The sequence below is a fragment of the Dromaius novaehollandiae genome, chromosome 5, assembly GCF_036370855.1.
Source record: "Dromaius novaehollandiae isolate bDroNov1 chromosome 5, bDroNov1.hap1, whole genome shotgun sequence".
In the NCBI taxonomy this organism is placed as follows: Eukaryota; Metazoa; Chordata; class Aves; order Casuariiformes; family Dromaiidae; genus Dromaius; species Dromaius novaehollandiae.
Genome location: NC_088102.1, coordinates 76,713,653 through 76,729,459, shown reverse-complemented (window position 1 = coordinate 76,729,459; position 15,807 = coordinate 76,713,653). Strand labels below are relative to the sequence as shown.

Here is a 15,807-nt window from a genome sequence, read left to right as displayed (position 1 = left end):
CGGGGACGTGGGCGCCTCCGCCTTCGGGGCGGCCCCACCCTCCCTCAGCGCACGGTCTCAGTTGAGCCGCGACGAGGGCCCGGCTCGGCGGAGCGCCGGCCCCGTCGCCGCCGCCCGCGGCCGGGGGCCGCCCGGCCCGGCCCGGCCGGGCCCGCCGCAGCGGCCGGGACCGGCGCAGGCGTCGCCGCGGTCCGCCAGGGGACGCGCCAGCCCGCCGGCTTCTTTCCCCGCGCGCCGCCCGCCGTCGCCATGGTGACCGCTGGGTGCGTAGCGGCCCTTACGAAGCTGACGCAGTGGGCGGCCCGGCAGGGGCGGGGGCGGCCCCTGCACGGGCGGAGGCGGCGTTAGAGAATCGGGGGGCCGCGAGGCCCCCAGGATGGAGGTGGCGGCGGCCGCGGCGGCGGCCCTGGGCCTGCGTCGCGGGCGGCGACGAGGTGAGGGGCGGCAGGCGCGGCCGCCGCGGGCTGGGGCCGGCGGGGCCTTCCCCGCCGAGGGCAGGGCAGGTCGCGGGGGCCTGCGGCGGGCGGGGACCGGGCAGCCGGTGCGGGGAGGTCTCGCACCGCGGGGCGCCGAGGGGCGCAGCGGGCGGCCCAGTGCGGCCCCTCGCGTCGGCGGCGCTTGGCGCTGCCCCGACCTGGCGTCCTCTGTCGCCGTCGCCTGCCCTGCTCGGGGGGCGGCGGCAGGTGCGAGCGAGGTGCCCGCGGGGAGCGGTCTCCTCCCGTGAAGCCGCGCTGCTGCGGGAGGTGCCCAGCCGGAGGAGGGGGGCTGCCTCCGTCAGGAGGCCGCTTCCCTTGGTGCTTCCCGCTCCGGCAGGAGCTTCCAGAGGCCCCAGGAAAGACCCCGTTGCCGTGTGTGCCGTGCACAGTACGAAAAGAGGCCGTCCTTGCCCCACAGGCAGAGAGGTGCCGAAGGGGGACACAAGGCACTGATGGCGGGGTCAGGGCCCAGGTCCCTAGTGAGCCCACCCGGGCTGACCGTGCCTGTCAGCACTAGCCCGGTGTGGGAGAGGGAGATGTGTTGCTGTCTGGTTGTACAGGGAGGAACTGAGGGTGTATTGGAGGTGGGTGTGACACAAGGGTTCTTTCTCTTAGCCTTCAGCACTTCTCCACAGGGACCAGTCTCTGAGAAAATTAGCTGGTGCTAAAAGGACGAATGCTACGAGTATCTGCTGAAGTGGGTGATGAGCCCTGACCTTAAAAATTTACATTTAGGGTAACAAGGACCCGTGTACTCCTAAAAGCAAGGGCTGAAATCACTCTGAAATCTGACAGTCGAGACATTGTCAGGCTCTCCTCAGCCAAAATTCATGCTGGCTCCATTCTTGGAATTGCTACCTCACTGTGCACTTGGGGCATTTTTCAGTTGTCACTTGGAATATAGAAAGAGCGATTGTTGAGTCTACAGCTCCTCATATGCAGCATGGTGCCTAACCCAGGACCAGGTAGAAAACAGCATAGCGATTGCTAAAGAGAAACAGATATGGATATAAGATATAAAGTGTATGCAGCTTCTCTGATGCTTGAGTGTTTGAGTGTTGCCAATTAAAAGGTACAAATCTCTCTTCTGCGGATTAGCCAGCTTGCCCAAAGAAAATGGTTCTATGGGAAAGTGTAACCTCTGCCAAGGCTGGAAGGAGATTACTTGCCTGTGAGGATAAAACCTCGTGTTACCTGTTGGTGAGTTGCTACCTCCTGCTGACTGTCATTTTCTGGTAGGGCAGGGAGAAGTGTCTGAGCTTGTGTGGTCAGGCTGAGTGGTTTTAAAATAGTAGTGGTCAGGAGATAATGAAATTGTAGGAAGTGGCTTTTGCAAAGACAGATTCTTTAATCTCTTGGTTTTATGACACTGGCTTTTGTGAATTGTTTACATGATGGGGAAGTTTGTGATTGGAGAAGAAGGAAACGTCTGTTGGGCACCGGTAAGTTTTCGAAATAGAAAACATTATCTGGTTGTAGTTGTTCCATTGTCCTAGGTATTAGCTTTCTGTGCCATAAAAGTTGCATTGAGTGCTAATAGCCCCTGATTAGATTACTCTTCAACCTAGTGAATATGTGTCTCTCTGTAGCAGACCAATAATGGCTAACAGATGGGGCAAGGTCCATGCAGAAACTCATAGAGCACCTGTTACTCTGTTTGTAAATAAGGCATGTAGCCTAGAAGTTCTCTAACAAAAACTCTTCAGAAGGGAGTAGGACAAATCTTCCCCTCTATCCAGGATTTACGAAAGTTTTACTTCCTCTATAACACCTTACAGAGACAAAATTCCAAACCTGATAATACGTGCTGTGTATATGCTGCTGACACCAACCTCAATAATACTGATCTGTAAAAGCTGACTTGATCAGGATGTGTTTTCACTTAAGGCACAGGACTACATCCTTATGATTACTATCTGCAAAATCAAATCAGAAGTCACAGAAATTAGGATTGCTGTAAAACCGTGACAGCTCATTCTTTGCCAGGAAACAGGCAGTGAAAAGGCGAACTTTACTGTGTTGTGTCCACCACTTCCCCTTCTAGAGTCCTAGGAAGGAACAGTTATGTGGCAATATTATTTACGTGGTTAAAACCAAGAAACTTGCTACTTCAGGAAGAAAATTGAAGGACAAAAATGTTCCCTCAAATGACAAAATTGTGTTAAAAATACTAGCAAAGAGAAACAGGGTAAACCAAGATACATAGCGGTCAAGAAGACTTATCTTCAGCAGGTACTCAGTGCATTGTACTAAATTTTGATTTTTATTTTGTATGAAACTTTGTCAGAACTCTTATGATCAAGTCGTTTTGACAATAACATTGAAGTTTAATGCATGTGTGGAGTGTATGGATGTGCTTGGGGACTTCAGGAATGTAAATATTGCATTCTTTGTACCACAAGTCTATCTCATTGTTTGTTCTAAGGCAGGAGAGATTTTTATGTATCCATTAAACAGGGCATACATCTTGCCAGAAGCTGGATATGTAAACTTGCAAGTCTGCTAGCTACCCTATTCATGTACTTTTTTTCAGCCCCACCTATATTTGTACACTTTTTTCAGCCCCACCTGTCTTTACTCCTCTCTGTACGACAGTTTGGAATTCCTGGTGGGATCTGAATGCACCAGCTATGGAGTGTCATGTAATCCACGTGAACTTTAGGTTGTTTCTGTATTTGTGATTTTAGCTTTAATCCTGGGATGCTGAAGATGCAGCTGTTTAATGGCTTTTACAGTGCCTAATGTAAAAACAGGCAGAGGAGTCTTATGTGCAGCCTCATCCAAGAAATGAATTAATTTTGAGATAGATCCTCAGAACAAAGTTGTTTTGTTTTTTGAGTTGGAATAAGATTATATGGATTTTTTTTGTTTGTTTAATTGCAAACAAGATTCGTACACTTGTTCTAAGCTTTGTAACTTACAAAACAGTCTTAAAGCAACCTGCTTCACATATCAGTCTTCTAGTTTCCATTGGTGCCAGGCCTTCCCAGCAAGGACAGGCAAGCTGGAGACCTGTAGGAAGTACAAGAATGCTAACTTTTGAGAGTGTTGACCCCAGGATGCTTGGCATACTGCTTGGCTTTGGAGAGATTATAGCCTGGGCGGCTCCAAGTCTTTTACAGGCCTGCCTATGATTTTGTGATCTTTCTTGCATTAAAACAGCAGTGATTCTGTTCTGCTTTCAGGCAGGTGAAGGATGTTTGAGATATTTTCTTTGTGTAGCAAAGTTTTATATATGATCTAGAACAAGAAGCTTTTACTTTGAGAAGTCTATCCTTTATCCTGCTTTTCCTCTGACAAATTGGCATACTTAACTTTTCAACTTGCTGCTCAGGTAGCAGTTGTTTAAACTGATCTCGTTTCCCTAACCTTGTGTACAAATTTTCATTGCTGTATCTGCAGCACATTTCGCAATCTGGTAATGAAAAATGTTGGGGTTTTTTGGTATTTATTTTCTAAATGTCTATTATCAGCTTCATAAGAAGTTTAGCATGCTACTTCTTTTAGATGGGATTGTGCTGCTAACTGCACCTCCATTTTCTTCGAGTCTTTGCCAGAGTGAGAGTGTCCTTGAGCCTTGAGGGTGGACTAGCTGAAAATGCTATCAGACCCAGGAGGCTCAATCGTGATAGGTATCTGTGTCAGTCCGTCTTCCACTATGCTCTGTGGTGTCTATTGGGGCATTGGCATGTTCAGGGGTGAGATGGTTACTTTCAGGAGTTTATTCTCTCACCTTTGCTGGTGGGATACCTTATTTGATGCAGTTTCGTGTGAGACAGGGAGAGCTGCTTGGAGCATCTAAACAATGATTCTGTCCTATAGTTGAAGAGCTTATGACTACACGTCTTCTTGAACAAGAGGAGAGACTTGCTGATACAGAAATTCATTGAATGAGATTCCCTTCCTCCTGTGAAGGCATGATTAGATGATTGTAACCAGTGTTTACAGTTATTAGGAGTAACTAGCTAACAAATAAGTATGAGAAGGCTACCGTAAATGAATAGGTGCTCTAAGCCTTTGCTATGACTTTCCAGTGCAATGTTTCTGTTTCTTCTTTGTGACTTGTTGGACTAGTGGTATGATTCTCAGCACAAATATGAGAGATCCTGAATTCAGATCCAGACAGGCTTGTAGACTGAGTCCTTGTTCTTTTCTGAAGAACAACAGATGTGCAAATGATGAATCTCTTAGGCCAACTGAAATACTTAGAGTTGAACTGTAGCAGCAGTAGTAGGAGGAAACAAGGAAATTCAGGACCTTGTAATAGTGTCATTGGAGTTAAGTGTAATGAAAATGGGTGTGCTGATACAGATAAAAGCTTATGTGCCTTTCTATCCTGCAAGGTTTGCAGTCAGATCTGTTATGCTGCTCTGTGTCTGTTAGAAGTTGGAATTTACAGAACTCTGCATCTTTTGGAAAGAAAAATAAAGTTTAATAATATGCCATGGCTCGGTCTTTTCAGCACAGGTCTGTATAATGTGATTGCTGGTGTTTAGGTAAAGCCATAGATACAGCCTTGATGCATTTTGGAAGACAGCTTCCAGTTCTGGAAGTTAGGTTTTTTTTCCCCCATGTGATCCTCCAAAGATCTGACAAAATTATATTGTTTTCTCTCTTGGGAAATTAACTATTTCACCTCTCATAAAATAAGAGCAAGTCAGATTCTTTTTGCAAGTTCACAGCATGTCAGACAACTTACAAGTGCCCTGAATGAAGTGAATCCTACCTTCTTGTGCTGTCTTTCATGCTTTATTTCCTTCTTGATCATATCAGGACCCTTCAAAAGTGTGCTTCATCAAAATTCAAACTAGTACTGCCACGTAACTTTTACTTTTGCATTTTATGTCCAAAATGTTGTATGTTCCTTCCGCGTTGAAACACAACTCAGATTTCAGTGTTTGACATCATAGAAAATTCAGATGTGAGAAACAGTAAATGAAGTGAACTCAGTGCAGTTTTCCATTACTAAATGGTTCTGGAATAGTACAGGGACCACTTTGTATTGCTCGTCTCTTGCTGGACCCAAAAGAAGACTGCTTTTAAAAATGCACCAGTCAGTCTTTCTACCCCAGTGGTTTGTCTCTTGTGTTCCAAGATATCCCCACCATGATGATGTGTCCTTCTGTTTCCAGTGTTCTGTGTGACTGCATCACCTCTCAACCAGATTTAACCTTTTAAACTACAGTGCCCTTTATGTTACTGTGTTGTGTTGATTCTGTTGTTTGTCACCATCTCCATGGTATCCAAACATCTGCTAGTGACAACTGCTTAACTAAATTAGAATATTCTGATGTGAACCTCTGTATTTTTATATACTGGGGTAACATGTGTCCACGGTCCCTTGTCAGAGGAGGTGAAAAAGATCCCATTTGCTCTCCTGGATGGTAGGTAAGTTTCTTCCTTAAAAGAAAATCAAGAAAGATTAATTTGCAACATCTTCTCCCTCTAATGTTCCTGAAGACACTATTGTAGTAGATAGTTCTTTTCTTCCCTGAATAGATCACATGAAGAATAATGTCAGATTTCTTAAATGATAGATTCTGTCTATGTATGCTGTGGGATTGCTCTTGCCCTCACCTTTGTCATTTTTCACTTATTTTCTAGCAGAGAAAGAGGCTGCTCTTTCAGGTCTTCTTTCCAAGGTTAATATGTGGCTAAAGCTACTCAGCACATTAATAATGGAGTGCATGCACAGGAAGAGAGATGCCTTTCCTGAGATGTTATGCTCATGTTCTAAAACATAACTACCTGAAAGACCAGAGCTTTCCTCAAACGTCAGTGGCATTAGAGGACTGTAGGGCAAGATGTTTTGGGATGAACGTGGTGCTAAATTTTCATTCTATTGGAAGCCATTGTATTCTTTCCCCAGAAGCCCTTTCCCCTCTGAATTTTATGCCTAGTCCTAGTAGTCAATACTTTACTTCTGGCAACCTGTCTTTTATCATCATTGATTTTGGGGGACAACAGAAAAGGCCTCATGTTCTCTAAAAGAAGATCTCTAAATGATCTCTAAAAGCAAACCCTTTTGAACATCTTGGGGGCCACAGTCAAATTTAACTCAACAGGAAAACTGGGCCATCCACAAATGCAGTTTTGTCCTGGATGCCTCCAAACATTACAGGCCTGGAAGAGTTTTAGATAAAGACCTTTGCTGGTCACATGTAGCTGGATAATTGTCCACCTTGCTTTATAGGACTGCAGCTCTCTGCTGGTTTTAGAGAAGATTGATTCTCCGAGGCCTTGGTATGACTTTGTCTTCCTCTTGGATGAGGGTGGAGGAACTAATACAGGCATGTTTTGGAGGTGGGAACCATGTGGGATGCTGCAGAAAGAAATGCTCGTTCTTCTGAGAACTGGTGGCTGAGTAACAGTGTGGTATGCGCATCTGTGGTGCCTCATAGGAGACTGCTGATGTATTTACAGAGTTTGTGAGATTTGGGTATGCAGTATGTGAGTTTGCATGCTAGCCCAGGAAATGTCAAGTATGTACCAGTGAAGGTGAGCGTGTGTGTCATCTTGTTCAGCAATGGATAGGTAGAAAGCCTGAAGATCCACTGACATGCCACTGTGAGGTGGGTAGTAGGTATTCGGAGAGAGGAAGTATGTACATGCCTACATTAGCAGTTTCTCTGTATTCTAGCATGCAAGTTTGCGGGGCGTGTATTTGTACATGTGTAGGCCTACATGTTTCTGGGTAGTTAAAGACGCACATTGAGGGAACAGACAAGGCTAACAGTGCCCTTCTGATGTAATGAACCTACATTTTTGTTTATATGGTTGTGCCAATTCCTCTAGTGTTGATTGCTTGGAATGGCTTGAAAGCCTCCTGTTGGTTTGGAGATCTAAAATATGTTGCATCTTTGACCTTTATTCTTTGGGATGTGCACTACCTATTTTGTGATGACTTACCTGATCAGGTGCCCAAGAGAATTGTATCACCACGTTAATAGTGATTGTCCTCCTACTGGGAGTGGTAAACAGCAGAGGAATTCAGCCCGATGCTGTGTGCTGTCTGACAGAACTTGTCAACTCTTTATTCTCCTGTGTTTCTGTGTGCATTTGGGCCTGCTAACTGAGGAGTTTCTGAGAAGGTTGGGTGAGGCTAAATGGCTATCTCAAGACAGTATGAATTAGCGTAGAAATAAATTGATGAATGCAATGGCCAGCATCAGGGAGGAGGAGAGGAAAGGAATCTTTGTGGGACTTGAACTTTTGGTGGTTTGAACAGAAAGACTGATAATGACTTGCCATTGTTCTGTGTTTTGAGGTTGTGCTGAGGAAGCTAGGGAGGTGAAATAGCACGTTTGTTCTAAGACTTTTTTAAGGACTCCTAACCCCAAAATATTTCTTGAGTTAAAATTGGTGTTTTAGTTATATTTCAGAGCTGATGGAGTTGTTCATAGAGAGTGGAAGGACATCGACTTTGTTTATTCTCTGAAATTAGAGTATGCATGTTAATATAAAGTATTAGATTAGTTGTTAAAATAATTCATGTGACACCTACCACTGTGTGTAGGGTGCTTTTGTTAGCTCCTCTGACTAAGGTAAGTTGGCTGAGTAAGCTGGTAGAGAGGACAAGGTTGCCTAAGGGAACATGGAAGTATCTGTACCACAGAACATCCAGGACTGTGCCTCTCTGAGCTACTTGAGCTAATTATTCTGTAAAACATCACAATGTCATGCAATATGCAAGTCAATGTCTCGTGTGTCCCAAGCTGCTGTTATATTTATCCTATCAAAACTTCAGCTGCTTTTCCATTTGCTCTGCTCATCTTTTTCTACTTTGCTCTTTTAATTTATATTGCAAACAAACAAACAAAAAAAGATCTGAAAGCAGTGTAATGGCTGGGTTTCTAATTGAACAAAAGACAGCAAATGACAGAAAGCTCTAGTCTTGCTTCCCACTTGAATGTGTGCATAAGGAATGGGACCTTTTATCATATGGTCACACCACTAGGGAAGGAGGCATGCTGTTTTGAAAATAACATAGTTTAACAGAAAGAGAATAAATTGTACTTGTTCCCATTGTTGTAGCTGCAGATACTTTGCATTTTGTGTTATTGCCCTGTATATTGTGGCCGTGAAATGAAATCCTTTGAATGCAAATACACAAAAGGGTGTGGTTAAAGCGAACGGGAGCCTTTTCACTTCAAATTACCTGATTTATGACATGAAAATATATATAGATTTGCTTTACAAATCATCTGACTGTAAGGTACCTGGTGTAATGCCAAAACACTCCCTTTGCTGAATGGCATGAGAAAACACAGCTCTTCATCCTCTGATCTAAACCACAAGGGCCAAATGCTCCTGAAGAAAGAGTAACTTGAACTTCTGGCCCTTTCAACAGATAAGGTTTCAGTAATAAGTTTGATTTAATGTTTGAGGAAGGAAATCTTTTCGGTGGGGGTGTGAGTAAACCCTCTTCTCTTTTCCTGTTCTGTTGCATTCTGGACTGTCTTCGTCATGCCTGTATGGCTGGGCTACAGCTTTGGTGTTGACAGTAGGAATTCCAGATTGATCTTCCTTCTTTGCATCTGAAAGTATAAGTCTTTTAGTGTGCAGAAGATAGTGCCAGAGGGTAGGGGAGTGGAATTCCCTGTTTTCCAAGCCTGGAGAAGCAAGAGATCCTGCTTCCAGAAAAAAATGTCTGTTTGTTTCTTTGTACTTTCTGATGAACCTGGTGGTGTTTGCTCAACTGCCTTGCACCTGACTGCTGACTGTTTGCAAGAGGATTTTCCTGGAGTTTGCATTTCATAGTGGAGTCTTTTGTTTGAACTCTAGATTTTTTGAGAGAAAAGTGGCAGATGCCAGTTAGGAGAGGGGAATAGGGAGGAAGATATGATTATCCAAGACTCTGTGACCGCCCCCCCAGGACTGGGTGGCTTGCTGCTCCCTTGCTGTAGGGAGCAAGAGTAGAAGAAATGTGGAATAATGTTGTCTTTATCAGTTCTCCAAACGTGCATAATGTTCCTGTTGCACAGAAGCAAGACTTCATTAGGTATTTCTGCTATTAGAAAAGGAGATGAGGTTGGAAGCAGTTGTGGCTCTTTTACGTTCCTATGGGAACAGATAGTAGATGCAAGGGCTTGAATCCTTAACTATAAGGGAATTTATCAAGAAAGGTGGGAGAAAGATGTAATCTTTGATTTGGGTGGGAAACTAATATACTATGTGCAGTGCCCTCAAGGCTGCCTCATTGCTTAAGTGTTACAGAGTTAATTACAGAGTGGATGATGAGATGCACAAGTCCACCCTGTTGCTGTTTTATGGACTCAGTAATTCAATGCCTCTTGTATGAGGGAGAAGCAAAAAGGCTACACGTGTCTGCTGGATGAGAGTGCAAACATGACTTTATTCCATTTAACAGTGGTGCTTGTGGGGCAGGGTTAGTAACCCATCGTGACTGCATACTCCAAGTTGAAATGTAAAAATGTTTCTGAATGCACTTTTCCACCCTGTTTAAAGTAAAAATGATGTTGAAGGCAGAGACATCCAATTTTCTGTTTCCACTGCACTGAACTATAGCCTATTGTTAAAGGCACTTCCTAGTAAATGCTGGTTTCCCTTGGATAGATTCCTGGTTAGTGGACTTTGCCCACTGCAAGTCCTGTTTAGCATGCCTCTCTTCCTGTAGAGATCAGCTGACTTGGTCTAAGTTAGTTCTCTGTATTCAGGAAGATTGGGTGATGTAAGATTTGTGTGTACATCAAGGACAACAGCTGTATTATGTGATTTAGAAGGAACTGTAATCCCGAAGTTAGATATCGCTCTCCGAGAATTGAAAAGGAAATGGCAAAAAGACGGAACAGTCAGATTCATGAAAAGATTTACGTTTCTAATACCTAGTAGAATGACTAGCTCCCAGTTGAAATCAATGGAAGGTAGGTGTCTACTTAGGAGTTGGTGCCTTACAGGCTCTTGGTTAGGTAGGTGTGCTTCCTAGATCATGAGTTTAAACAGCTTAAAGGTTTTATTTTAAAAGAGGAAGTCTGGTGACTTTGGCAGAGTTTGTCGTTCAGTATTTCTATCGTATATGCATATGTTTTTAGCTGCACAACCCGGTTCTTTGAGTGTGACAAAGTCAACACAGTATGGCCAATGAGCAAAATTAGGACTGTGGCTCACATCTGCTCTTCAAATGAGTAGTAAGTGTGGCATCTGAGGTTGTGCAGTGGTGCTTTGTCAGATGCTGCTTTGAGATGCTTTAGCTGGATACAGTGATTAAAAAAAAAAACAGCAAAAAAATCCCCACAAACCATTGGGGCTCTGACTGAACAGTTACAGTCTGTGGAGCTTTTCCCTTTGGGAAGTTCCAGTTCCATTTCTGTCACTGTAGATGCACTGTGACTGGGTTGCAGTAAGTGCATCTGGGTATGCTTGTCTGTAGGGTACTATTTCTGATTTTATTATGAGGGGGATAGGTGTTGTATTCAGGCTTCTCTGCCCCCCCCCCCCCAAATGAGGGGTCTTCAGTTAGTTGTTAGCTGGCCATTAAATATGATACCTGCTAGATACTTAAAAACTTTATTCGCTTGTGGTCAATGGAAATGATATCTTATCTCCATAATCCTTTTTTTTTTTTTCATTACCAAAATTATTATTTGAATTAATGAAATTTGAATTAAGATCACTTACATCTGCAGAAAATTTTTCAGGTGGTCCAGCTAAAGGATTTTTTAAGGTGAATAGCTCTACCTTCTTTGTAGTCTTTGGATGGAGGGCATTTATTGACGGCTTTGAACTACTTAGAGAGTGTGGTTTCAGCTTACTTGTGGAAGGGGGGGAAAAAACCCTCATCCCCGAAATGTTTTTCATGAATTTTTATTTTTGACTGCAAAAATCACATAGCAAAAAATCCTCTCAGATTACTCCAAAATTAGGACAACCCAAAGCTGTGCATACTTGAGGAAAAATTGAATATTAGTTGTGTATTTCTGGTACATAACTCTTCTTCTGTGTTCTCCAAAGATGGATAGTGCAAAGGTCACTCTGCAGCCCTTGCTGGCAACCTAGAGCAGGAACATATTCCCTTGTTGCTGTCAACCAAGGCAGGAATGTTAAAGTGGCAGACTCTTACTGTATTTATTCAGTATCTCTAACTTCTTTCCCTGGGTTCCTTGACTTCTACCCTGGTACATTATCACTTTCAACTCTTTTTCCAACTGACCTGTTAAACAAGTAAGTTAATCATGTGCATTTTGTTAGGGGTTGCCAAATTCAGTAGTCAAATGGAGGTGAGGCTGCTGCAGCGCTGTGTCCCCAGGTCCAGCCAGTATTCCCAGTAGGTACACACGCAAACACGTGTACAGCACATATATATACACATGATCAGCCACACAGATCAGCATGGTGAGAAGTACTCACCACTTGCATAAACACAAGCACCAGCACCAGCAGCCGACCTGCAGACCTTACGGTCGCTCTGGTAGTTGGTGTGGACCCCCTGGTTCCTCCATTACCTAAATTCTCCGGTGGTCTCGCCCTCAGAGACGCCTTGGGAGTCAGGTATGGATGTGCTCTTGACCTATTTGCCAGCTAGTCCAGCTCGATATTTTCTAGCAATCGAACACTCATGTACCTTCACTTGATCCAGGTACTGCTGGTGCCACAGATGTACAGGCCCCTGTGATCCCGTGATCTGACTGCAGTTGCTGGCACTTGGGCCTTCGTGCACACATGTACACCCAGAATAGAGAGTCCTCTACACCCAGGGAAATAGTTAGAAATGGAGTTTAATGAGAAAACAGGACAGATGGCGTAGGGCATGGCCAAAGTGTGCTGACTAGCAACCTGTTTGCATGCATGACTGACCCCTTCCCAAACCACCTTGATCGCTGCCTTTAGTGCATTCACTAAACATCCCATAGTAAGTCTGATGGGAAACACTTCTCCTGCATCCCGAAATGTGTCCCATACCCCCTATGTAAGAACCCCCCTGAATCTTCGAGGTGTTCCAAGTAGCTGCTTCCATTCATTGATGGTGCTGTTACCCCCTAGCCTGTGGGGCCAGTGGCCCTTGTGGGAGGGGCAGGGTAGGGGCTTGTTTCTCTTACTGGGTTACTGGGGCTCCCCCACCTGCCCTTGTGCCTCTGGAGATGAGCCTTGGATGGGCTGATTGCTCTCCTGTGATGGGCCTGGGAGGAGCCCCCACCTGCCATTGCACCTCTACGCTTCTCTGGGTGTGTGGAGATGAGCTTTTCATCACAACCTAACACATTTCAGAAACCAGATTGTTCCTCTTCTCGCCCTCCCTTCCCCTGTTTCTTTCATATATAATGATCACTACTGGAAATACGTGACTTCCATGCTTCACTTTGTCTTCTCCCTGGCTTACTATGATAAAGTGTAGAGGAGGGAGGAGAGATGGAGGGAAGGGAGAGGGCATGTATAGCTGCTGGTCTTGCAATTTAAAATCTGCTTATGGAAAGCAGATGAGGTTATTTTTGATGGGTCCTTTATATACCTTTTTTTTCACCTTTCCCAGATTAACTTCAGTCTGGCAGCTGGAACACCTTTAAACTTTCAGTGGTGCTGGGAGAGATTCATGAATGGAGGATAAATTATTGATAGTGTCATCCTGCCAGCGTTCTTGTTTCCTCACTCTACAAGGATCATTTTGGCCTGTTGGTAGAATTCTTTCGATCAAAGTAGAATACTATATGCTAGTGCCTGCTCTTCTGCTGCACACTATGATCCTAGCTGTGATGAGGGGAGTGAAGCAGAGGAAGGAAGAAGCCTGTGGCCATTCATTTTTTCCACTTTAAAGAGTGCTCAAATTCATCATGTTCTGGACAAGTCATTGCTCAAAGCTGAATGCTGGACTACACTTCCTGGATCTGTCTGCTGCTGCTGCTTTCTTCTTTGTAGTGAAAATAAAAACATAATTTATCTGTGCAGCTTTCTGCCACATGATGTAATGGATGCTGTGCATCCTAAGATTTACAAAAAAATTAGGTCTTTATATGAAAAACAGTAGTGAGGCTAATATGTATAAAATAGGAGTTCTTAATGCTCATGCTTCCAACCATATCAGCAATCACTGATTCTGACAATGCATTCCCCACACAGTAAAAATATTGCAATATTTTGATAAACTTTCTTTTTGTAATGCAGCTTTTGATATGTACCCCAATGCCATGGCAAGTTTCAAGGAAGGAATGCAGAAAATTTAATTGAGTGATAGCTACCTGCAGCTCATGGGGAAGAGTTGCAGTCGGGTGAATGCTGACCAAGCTCGCAGAATTCTTGAGGTCACCAAGACTGGACTATGTCAGATGTTTGAGGCATAGGTTTTCATTGAAGAAAGCATGTTGCCTGTGGGCTGTCGGAAGGGACTATGAGCCAGAATACCTTGAATGTACATAAGAACTACCTGGAATGTAAATGTATAGTGTGATTGTTATTAAGTACTGAGGAGACCCCCTTTTCAAAGAGATTGTGACTACAGTGATATTTTGAAAAATAATTCAAGCTATCTGACAAGGCAGTATGCTTTTCTGTAGCTTTTGGCCTTGCTTACTGTTGTATACACAGAAGATCTCTGACCCGCATCTGAAGATACCTAAATCATGGTTTGCTAGTGAAGTGGGCTAGACTCAGTGCTCTGTGAATTCCATGCAGAGTTTGAAGTCAAACAAAACATTTCTGCAAGGATGCAGGATGCAGACACAACTCCTATGATTCCTCTCCATCGAGAGTGGATAAGTTTCCCCACATTACTGGGAAAAGAACTGCAGACAGTCTCAGCTTCAAGGGCACGTGGCTATATCCAGAATATTCTCATGTGAGCAAGTGAAGAAATTGAGGAAAAAGCAAAGGATTATGCTACAGAAGAGCTGGGCTAGACTTATGCCTGGTACTTAAGTGCTTTATTATACCTTAATCAGATGTGGTATCTGCAATATAATGTTGTTCTGAGACATTGGAGCTCTAATCAAGGATGAGGACCTGAATTGGGTGCTATATCTGAGAAAAAGATGAACTAAAGATTTTTTTCCAAGGCTTGAAAGTTCACTTGCAACAATAGTAGAATTATTAGTTAATAAACCCCAGATCTTGTGCTCGGACTGATGCTTGTGATTTGTTCCAAGATTATTGTAGCATTCCTACCAAAGACTGTCTTAAGCTTTTACTTCTGAGCCCCAGTTAAAAATCTTTAAATGAATGGACACTTTATGGTTAATTGTAATATAATCAAAGGAAAAAGGAAAAAAGTACAAACCTAGATAAGTCCTGCAGAAAGCATTGCCGCAAAAACACTAAATTTAATTACAGGGATAATGATATATTGCCTGCAGCATGAGAGGAGAAAGTACTTTCTCATCTAATAGCCTAAAACTGTCTTTCTGCTTGTTGGCTCAGAACCAGTCACTTGTCCTGGAGTGTATCTGAATAAACAGCTGCCCCTCCCCTCCCCTCCAATCCTGTTTGGATTATAAATTCAAGTGTGAAGACTCATTTAGCATTTGAAATTCTGGCAGACTGGAGCAAAGGGGGCTTTGTTTTTCTTACGGAAATCAATTTAAAAATGCATCCTTTTCTAAATAGCTGCTTGAGTATCAGTCCTTTTCATTTTATGAGCATGAGCCCACTTTTCTGTTGGTAAATTCTCCACACAAGTTTTGGGTTAGCTTCTGTTGATCTTCTCCTTTTACTGATGGAAAGTGATATTGCCTGCTTTTGTTTTTCCAAAGCTGCTAGGTTACTGATGTTCTAAGTTTCCAGTAGAACTTATTTCATTATAGATCAAGAGGGACTTGAACTAGGACTGGCCGGCTTTCCTCCAGATTGTACAGCAGCCTAGATCCCAGAGCATGCATCCTCACTGCTCTTCATATTTGTACTTTGGAGCAAATAACAAGGCTAAATGTAAGCTTGAGGATGAGCCTGCTGATTTTCTTCAGGAAAGACAGCATTTTTCTTGTGTTCTGACAAACAAGTACTTCAGTGATAGTTTTAGGAGGAGCACATTATGCTAGTCCACCCTCCTGTGAAGAGGGAGAGAGAATAGTACCACTGCATTCACTCTGGAAATAGGATGTCCTTTTTTCAGAAAGGTCTGTAGCTGGATACCAGATGAGCTGTGCCAGCGAGCTCTTTTGTCTGACAGATCTTTTCATGTGTTACTTGCTCACAAATAAGATGGCTAGTCTTGGCTCTTTCTCTTTTGGCCCCAAGCCGATGCCATTTAGATGGGGCTTGTAACTGATTTCTATTCATTTCTATTTGGCAGGGAGAAGATAGCAAGCTCCTTTCCCATTTCTTCTTTTGTGATATCTGCTCCCTTTGTCATCATGTTTTCATGCTCCTCCTCTCTGTATTTTAGCAA

At 43.7% G+C, this 15,807-nt stretch overlaps 1 protein-coding gene across 3 annotated transcripts in view; it reads left to right on the top strand.

The window, feature by feature from the left end:
* Positions 1-273: 273 nt before the first annotated feature.
* DAGLA (diacylglycerol lipase alpha) overlaps positions 274-15,807 on the top strand; it is a 73,520-nt gene continuing 57,986 nt past the window's right edge. For all 3 annotated transcript variants that reach the window (XR_010389576.1, XM_064513382.1, XM_064513381.1), the window contains exon 1: positions 274-434. The gene's annotated coding sequence lies outside the window, so the exon portion shown is untranslated. The remainder of the gene's footprint in view (positions 435-15,807) is intronic.